Source organism: Bos indicus, chromosome 3 (assembly GCF_029378745.1).
Source record: "Bos indicus isolate NIAB-ARS_2022 breed Sahiwal x Tharparkar chromosome 3, NIAB-ARS_B.indTharparkar_mat_pri_1.0, whole genome shotgun sequence".
NCBI lineage: Eukaryota > Metazoa > Chordata > Mammalia > Artiodactyla > Bovidae > Bos > Bos indicus.
This window is the reverse complement of record NC_091762.1, coordinates 55,513,815-55,521,375: the sequence shown is the minus strand read 5'-3', so window position 1 is coordinate 55,521,375 and position 7,561 is coordinate 55,513,815.

The following is a 7,561-nucleotide window of genomic DNA, read 5'->3' as shown; positions in this document are numbered from 1 at the left end:
AAACTCACCCACCAGCAATCCCACAGCAGTCACAGCCTAAACACAACAGTGAAATACATGCAGCACATACAGGGGATACCCCTAGAGCACCTAGCTATGGGGACGGGGGGCTGGGGATAGTTCCACTGGCCCCACTGAACACTTCCTACATTAGGCCACTCTTTCAAGACTAGGAGACTTAGCTGACTTACCTAATACATCGAAACAAACATGGAGAGTTAGGTAAAAACGAGGAGACAACAGAATACCTTCCAAAGGGAAAAATAGGACAAAACCTCTGAAAAGGAACTAAAGAAATGAGGGTAAACAATCTACCAGGGAAAAGGTCAAAGAAATAGTCATAAAGACACTCACCAAATTTGAGAGAAGTCAGTGAAAGTGTCAACAAACAGAAAATATTAAAAAGAACCAATCATAACTGAAGAATATGATAACTAAAGTGAAAAATACACTAGAGGGAATCATCAGCAGATTAGAGGAGGCAGAAGAGTGGACTGAGATCTGGAAGACAGGGTAACGGAAATCACCCAATCAGAACAGCAAAAAGAAAAAAGAGTTTAAAAAACGAGTGTAGTTTAAGGGACCCCTGGGACAATATCAAGCATGCTAACATTTTCATGATAGCGGTCCCAGAAGGAGAAAAGAAAGATATACAAAATCCACTTAAAGAAATAATGGCTGAAAATTTCCCTCACCTGGCAAAGAAAACAGACATCCAAGTCCAGAAAGCAAAGAGAGTTACAAATAAGATGAAATGAAAGAGACTCACACCAAGGCATATTAGAGTTAAAAATAAAATAGAGAATCTTAACAGCAGCAAGAGAAAAATAACTAGATACGTACAAAGGAACTCCCATAAAACTATCAGCCAACTTTTCAGTATTGACTTTACAGGCAAGAAGGGAGTTACACTATACATTGAAAGTACTGAAAAAAACTTACAAATAAGAACACTCTACCAAGGTTATCATCAGAATTGAAGGAGAGATAAAGAGTTTACAGACAAGCAAAAGCTAAAGGAGTCTGTCACCACTAAAATGGCCTTTTAAGAGATATTAAAAGGACTTGTTTAAAAGAAAAAGAAAAATCCATAACTAGAAACAAGAAAATTATGAAAAAAAAAATTCACTGGTAAAGGCAAACATAAACTAAAGGTAGTGAATCAACCACCTACAAAGCTAACATTAAGGTTAAAAGACAAAAGCAGTAAAAAATCATCTATATCAAAAATAACTGAGTGTTATATAAAATTAAAAGATGCAAAATATGATATAAAAACATAAGGCAAGTGCTTTTAGAACATACTCAAACTTGAGTGACTATCAAAACAGACCCTACATACATAGGTTGTTACATATGACCCACATGTTAATCATGAACCAAAAACCTGTAATGGACACACAAAAAATAGAAAGGAATGCAAACATATTAATAACACTAAAGAACATTATCAAATCACAAGAGAATAAGAAAGGAACTGCTGCTGCTGCTGCTGCTGCTAAGTCGCTTCAGTCGTGTCCGACTCTGTGCGACCCCATAGACGGCAGCCCACCAGGCTCCCCCGTCCCTGGGATTCTCCAGGCAAGAACACTGGAGTGGGTTGCCATTTCCTTCTCCAATGCATGAAAGTGAAAAGTGAAAGTGAAGTCGCTCAGTCGTGTCCGACTCTTTGAGACCCCATGGACTGTAGCCCACCAGGCTCCTCCGTCCATGGGATATTCCAGGCAAGAGTACTGGAGTGGGTCGCCATTGCCTCCTCCAAGAAAGGAACAGAGAACTACAAAAAAAAAAAACCCTAGAAAATAACTCACAAAAGGATGACATGTACATACTTATCAATAGTTACTTTAAATGTAAATAGGCTACATGCTTTAATCAAAGGATATAGGATGGCTGAATAGATAAGAAAAAAACAAGATCCATATATATGTTTACCACAAGAGACTCACTTCAGATTTAAAGACACACATATACAGATTAGTGAAGGGATGGAAAAAGATATTTCATGCAAATACAAATAAATATGAATGGAAATAAAACTGGGGTACCAATACTTAGACAAAACACAAATATTTGTCTCTCCTAACAAGAGACAAAGAAAGACATTAAATAATGTAAAGGGTTCAAGCCAACAAGAAGATAAAATACTTGGAAATGCATATGTACCCAACATAGGAGCACCTGAATAAATAAAACAAATACAGACATAAAGGGAGAGAATGGCAGTAATATATTAATAGTAGGGGATTTTGACACCTCACTTACATCAAAGGATGGGCCATCCAGACAGAAAATCAATCAGGAAACACTGGCCTTAGACAACACACAGATCAGACAAACTTAATGGGTATATGTAGAATATTCTACACCAAAACAGAATACAGATTTTTTGCAAGTGTAAATGAAATTTTCTCCAGAATAGATCAAATGGCATGCCACAAAACAAGACTTCATAAATTTAAGAAGGTTAAAGTCATATCAAGTATCTTTTCCAACTACATAGTATGAAACTAGACATTCATTACAAGAAGAAAACTGGAAAAATAGGATAGTACTTGGCATAAATGTTTATTATTGTCATAAGAAATCTATTCAAGCCATGCAAATACACATATACACATAACACATACGTATTATATTTTGTTGTTTGTGACAGTTAGGTACAAAAAGTACCAAGGTAAACAGGTAGGCACAAAAGGAAGCTTCGATTCACTCTCAAGAGTTACACTTAGAGCTAGTATAGGTCCTCTGGAGAGAGGTAAAATTGAATGTGTGTTTTATTTAACTTCAAGTTCTACTGTTGTTTTAACCTCTTTGCTTCTTTATTCTTTACTGTTTACTCTTTGTGACTCAATTAAACAGATGCCAATATAGTCATGCAGAGAAATACAAAATAGTGCCAACACAGTCAGGTGAAAACAATAACAATAAAATTGTAGGAGCAATTTGAACTAAAGCTAGAACTCAGATCTTAAACTCTGTCTAAAATGAAAAGGAAGAATTTTCTTTTCTCTAGGTTGGCTGGTCATATTGATCGCATTCACAGGCTAATTCAAATTAAGAAGCAAATGGGACTCTAATACATTCTTTTGATATTTAAGGAAACTGAATTTGGGTCACAAGTAACAAGTTGACAATTGATGGACAGAGAGTTGAATAAGTCATCCAATTAATTTAATTCTAATATATACATATATCTGTAAATATTTTTGCTTTCAATTGCTAAATGTAAACATAATTATTCTATTTTGCTATCTATTCAGATACTCTATTTGACAAGTTGAGAGTGGTGAACTGATGTAAATTTGAAAAAAATGTATAGATTTGACCAAAGGAAGAATTTTAAGATTGCAATTCATGGGGAAAAGGCGGATTATTTTCTTTTGGAAATTTTAAAGTTAGAGTTATTCTCCTAGTTGGGTTAGGTACAAAACACTTTAGAATTCTAGATTCTTAAAGTATAACAGTTCAGTTCAGTCGCTCAGTCGCTCTTTGCAACCCCATGAATCGCAGCACACCAGACCTCCCTGTCCATCACCAACTCCCGGAGTTCACCCAGACTCAAGTCCATCGAGTCAGTGATGCCATCCAGCCATCTCATCCTCTGTTGTCCCCTTCTCCTCCTGCCCCCAATCCCTCCCAGCATCAGGGTCTTTTCCAATGAGTCAACTCTTTACATGAGGTGGCCAAAGTACTGGAGTTTCAGCTTTAGCATCATTCCTTCCAAAGAAATCCCAGGGCTGATCTCCTTCAGAATGGACCGGTTGGATCTCCTTGCAATCCAAGGGACTCTCAAGAGTCTTCTCCAACAGCACAGTTCAAAAGCATCAATTCTTCAGCACTCAGCCTTCTTCACAGTCTAACTCTCACATCCATACATGACCACAGGAAAAACCATAGCTTTGACTAGACGTACCTTTGTTGGCAAAGTAATGTCTCTGCTTTTCAATATGCTATCTAGGTTGGTCATAACTTTCCTTCCAAGGAGTAAGCATCTTAATTTCATGGCTGCAGTCACCATCTGCAGTGATTTTGGAGCCCCCCAAAATAAAGTCTGACACTGTTTCCACTGTTTCCCCATCTATTTCCCATGAAGTGATGGGACCAGATGCCATGATCTTAGTTTTCTGAATGTTGAGCTTTAAGCCCACTTTTTCACTCTCCTCTTTCACTTTCATCAAGAGGCTTTTTAGTTCCTCTTCACTTTCTGCCATATGGGTGGTGTCATCTGCCTATCTGAGGTTATTGATATTTCTCCTGGCAATCTTGATTCCAGCTTGTGCTTCTTCCAGTCCAGCGTTTCTCATGATGTACTCTGCATAGAAGTTAAATAAGCAGGGTGACAATAGACAGCCTTGACATACTCCTTTTCCTATTTGGAACCAGTGCGTTGTTCCAGGTCCAGTTCTAACTGTTGTTTCCTGACCTGCATACAGGTTTCTCAAGAGGCAGGTCAGGTGGTCTGGTAATCCCATCTCTTTAGGAATTTTCCACAGTTTGTTGTGATCCACACAGTCAAAGGCTTTGGCATAGTTAATAAAGCAGAATTAGATGTATTTATGGAACTCTCTTGCTTTTTCAATAATCCAGTGGATGTTGGCAATTTGATCTCTGGGTCTTCTGCCTTTTCTAAATCCACCTTGAACATCTGGAAGTTCACGGTTCACATATTGCTGAAGCCTGGCTTGGAGAATTTTGAACATTACTTTACTAGCGTGTGAGATGAGTGCAATTGTGCAGTAGTTTGAGCATTCTTTGGCATTCCCTTTCTTTGGGATTGGCATGAAAACTGATCTTTTCCAGTCCTGTGGCCACTGCTGAGTTTTCCAAATTTGCTGGCATATAGAGTGCAACACTTTCACAGCATCATCTTTCAGGATTTGAAATAACTCTACTGGAATTCCATCACCTCCACTAGCTTTGTTTGTAGTGATGCTTTCTGAGGCCCACTTGACTTCACATTCCAGAATGTCTGGCTCTAGGTGAGTGATCACACCATCGTGATTATCTGGGTCATGAAGATCTTTTCTTTACAGTTCTTCTGTGTATTCTTGCCACCTCTTCTTAATATCTTCTGCTTCTGTTAGGTCCATACCATTTCTGTCCTTTATAGAGCCCATCTTTGCAATAAATGTTCCCTTGGTATCTTTAATTTTCTTGAAGAGATCTCTAGTCTTTCCCATTCTGTTGTTTTCCTCTATTTCTTTGCATTGATCACTGAGGAAGACTTTCTTATCTCTTCTTGCTATTCTTTGGAACTCTGCATTCAGATGCTTATATCTTTCCTTTTCTCCTTTGCTTTTCACTTCTCTTCTTTTCACAGCTATTTGTAAGGCCTCCCCAGACAGCCATTTTGCTTTTTTGCATTTCTTTTCCATGGGGATGGTCTTGATCCCTGTCTCCTGTACAATGTCACGAACCTCATTCCATAGTTCATCAGGCACTCTATCAGATCTAGGCCCTTAACTCTATTTCTCACTTCCACTGTATAATCATAAGGGATTTGATTTAGGTCATACCTGAATGGTCTAGTGGTTTTCCCTACTTTCTTCAATTTAAGTCTGAATTTGGTAATAAGGAGTTCATGATTAAAGTATATATATGGACAAAAAGATCCAGACCCTGAATTGAATTGATGCTGTAACTGTGGGATATTACACTTATTCTGCATGTCTGTCTTCACCAATCTATTGTGAGTAATTTCTAACCATGTGAGGTAAAGAAGGAGGTGAGTAGCGGAGAGCAGGGGGTCTGTGTCAGGGGGAAAATGATGGTATGTTGGAAAACATATTTTGCCACTTATAGATATAACTACCATTTTTCTACAAGCTACCTCCATCAAAGAGATACATTGATATCTCAGCACGTGTAGAAAGAATGAATATGTAGAAAACCCTGACTATCACACTTCAGATCTTTCTCAGGAATGTCCTATCTTTCATCCATTAACATTGCCTTAGACAAAGATGTTCTGTATGCAGTGCATACTGGTAACACATTACATATTTAATATATTTTAGCTTCGTTTTTCACAAAAATTTTTATAGCTCCTGGCCTCATTTACTTTTCAAAGAAAAACAATGAATTGAATGTATTATTACAGCTAAGAAATTTAAATTTCTTTCAGCATTTAAGGGATAAGAGAAAGCCTGAATTGAAATCAGCTTTCACTTGGTACGTAGGGCAAGGAAAACAGGTGTTAATGAAAAATGATTCACTTAGAGCTGTCATTACCAGCATTGTTAATCTATATCAGAAGCCAGTGGGAGGAGAAAAATGCATTAGAAGGTTAATAGTTTTGGAATGACAGTTCAAAAATGAACATTTGAAGTAATGCAAGATCTGCTAAATAATCAACAGGCTGTAAAAAATTATTTGCTTTATTTTTCTGTTAACTATACTCAATGCCAAACTGAGAAGTTGAAAATGAGAAAATTTTATCTGCTGGTTTTGTTAAATATAACAGAATTTTATCATTATACAGTTATATGCAAACAATGTCTACACTGTGAGCTATAACATATGGGCATAACATAAATAGTATCTATTAAAATAACTGAAGAAAGTAACAAGTGAGCATTTATTTCCCATTATGTATCTCCTCTTGGAGAAGGCAATGGCACCCCACTCCAGTACTCTTGCCTGGAAAATCCCATGGAAGGAGGAGCCTGGTAGGCTGCAGTCCATGGGGTCGCCAACAGTCGGATATGACTGAGCGACTTCACTTTCACTTTTCACTTTCATGCATTGGAGAAGGAAATGGCAACCCACTCCAGTGTTCTTGCCTGGAGAATCCCAGGGATGGGGGAGCCTGGAGGGCTGCTGTCTATGGGGTCGCACAGAGTTGGACACAACTGAAGCGACTTAGCAGCAGCAGCAGCATGTATCTCCTCTATGTATCTATGTTCCTTTGTCTTTATTCATATACTGATGAATATATTATAATGAATTTAAAATTTTAATACTGTTTGATCAGTATCAAAAGTTATAATGGAAATGATTAATGTAATATTTTATTAACTGTTTTAGTACAAAGAAGTATTTATGAGAAGTGTTTCAAGTCAGGAAGGCATGCATTTCTTAGGTGAATTACTCCAAGTACAGATTTTATCAGCAAAAGAAAACAGTGCAAATGGATATTGATAATATAGGTAAGCCATTTACCACTATTTAAGAAGTATTTATACTAAAACAAACATAATCTGGAAAAAAAACTTTAAAAAACTTATGTTCCTTTGAGTGAAAGCCCATAAAATATGTTTATACCCAAAATAGGTTGTATGATTATATACCCATTACTAAAAACTTTAAAAAATTCTCATTTATAAGGTCAGTCATTTTCATTCTTTGTTTTAATATAGATAGCTCTGAAGAGCTTTCCATTCTTAGCATGTGAAAAATAGGAAGTGTTTTTCTATGCCACAGATGAACTCATAAGAAAATCTTTGAATATCTTCTCTGCAGCCCCAATTTCAAGTCAATAGATTAAGTGCCCACATTGTTTGCAACTAAGTCACAGCTGTCTAAATTGCTTCAGAAATGTTTAGCAGATTGCTTTATA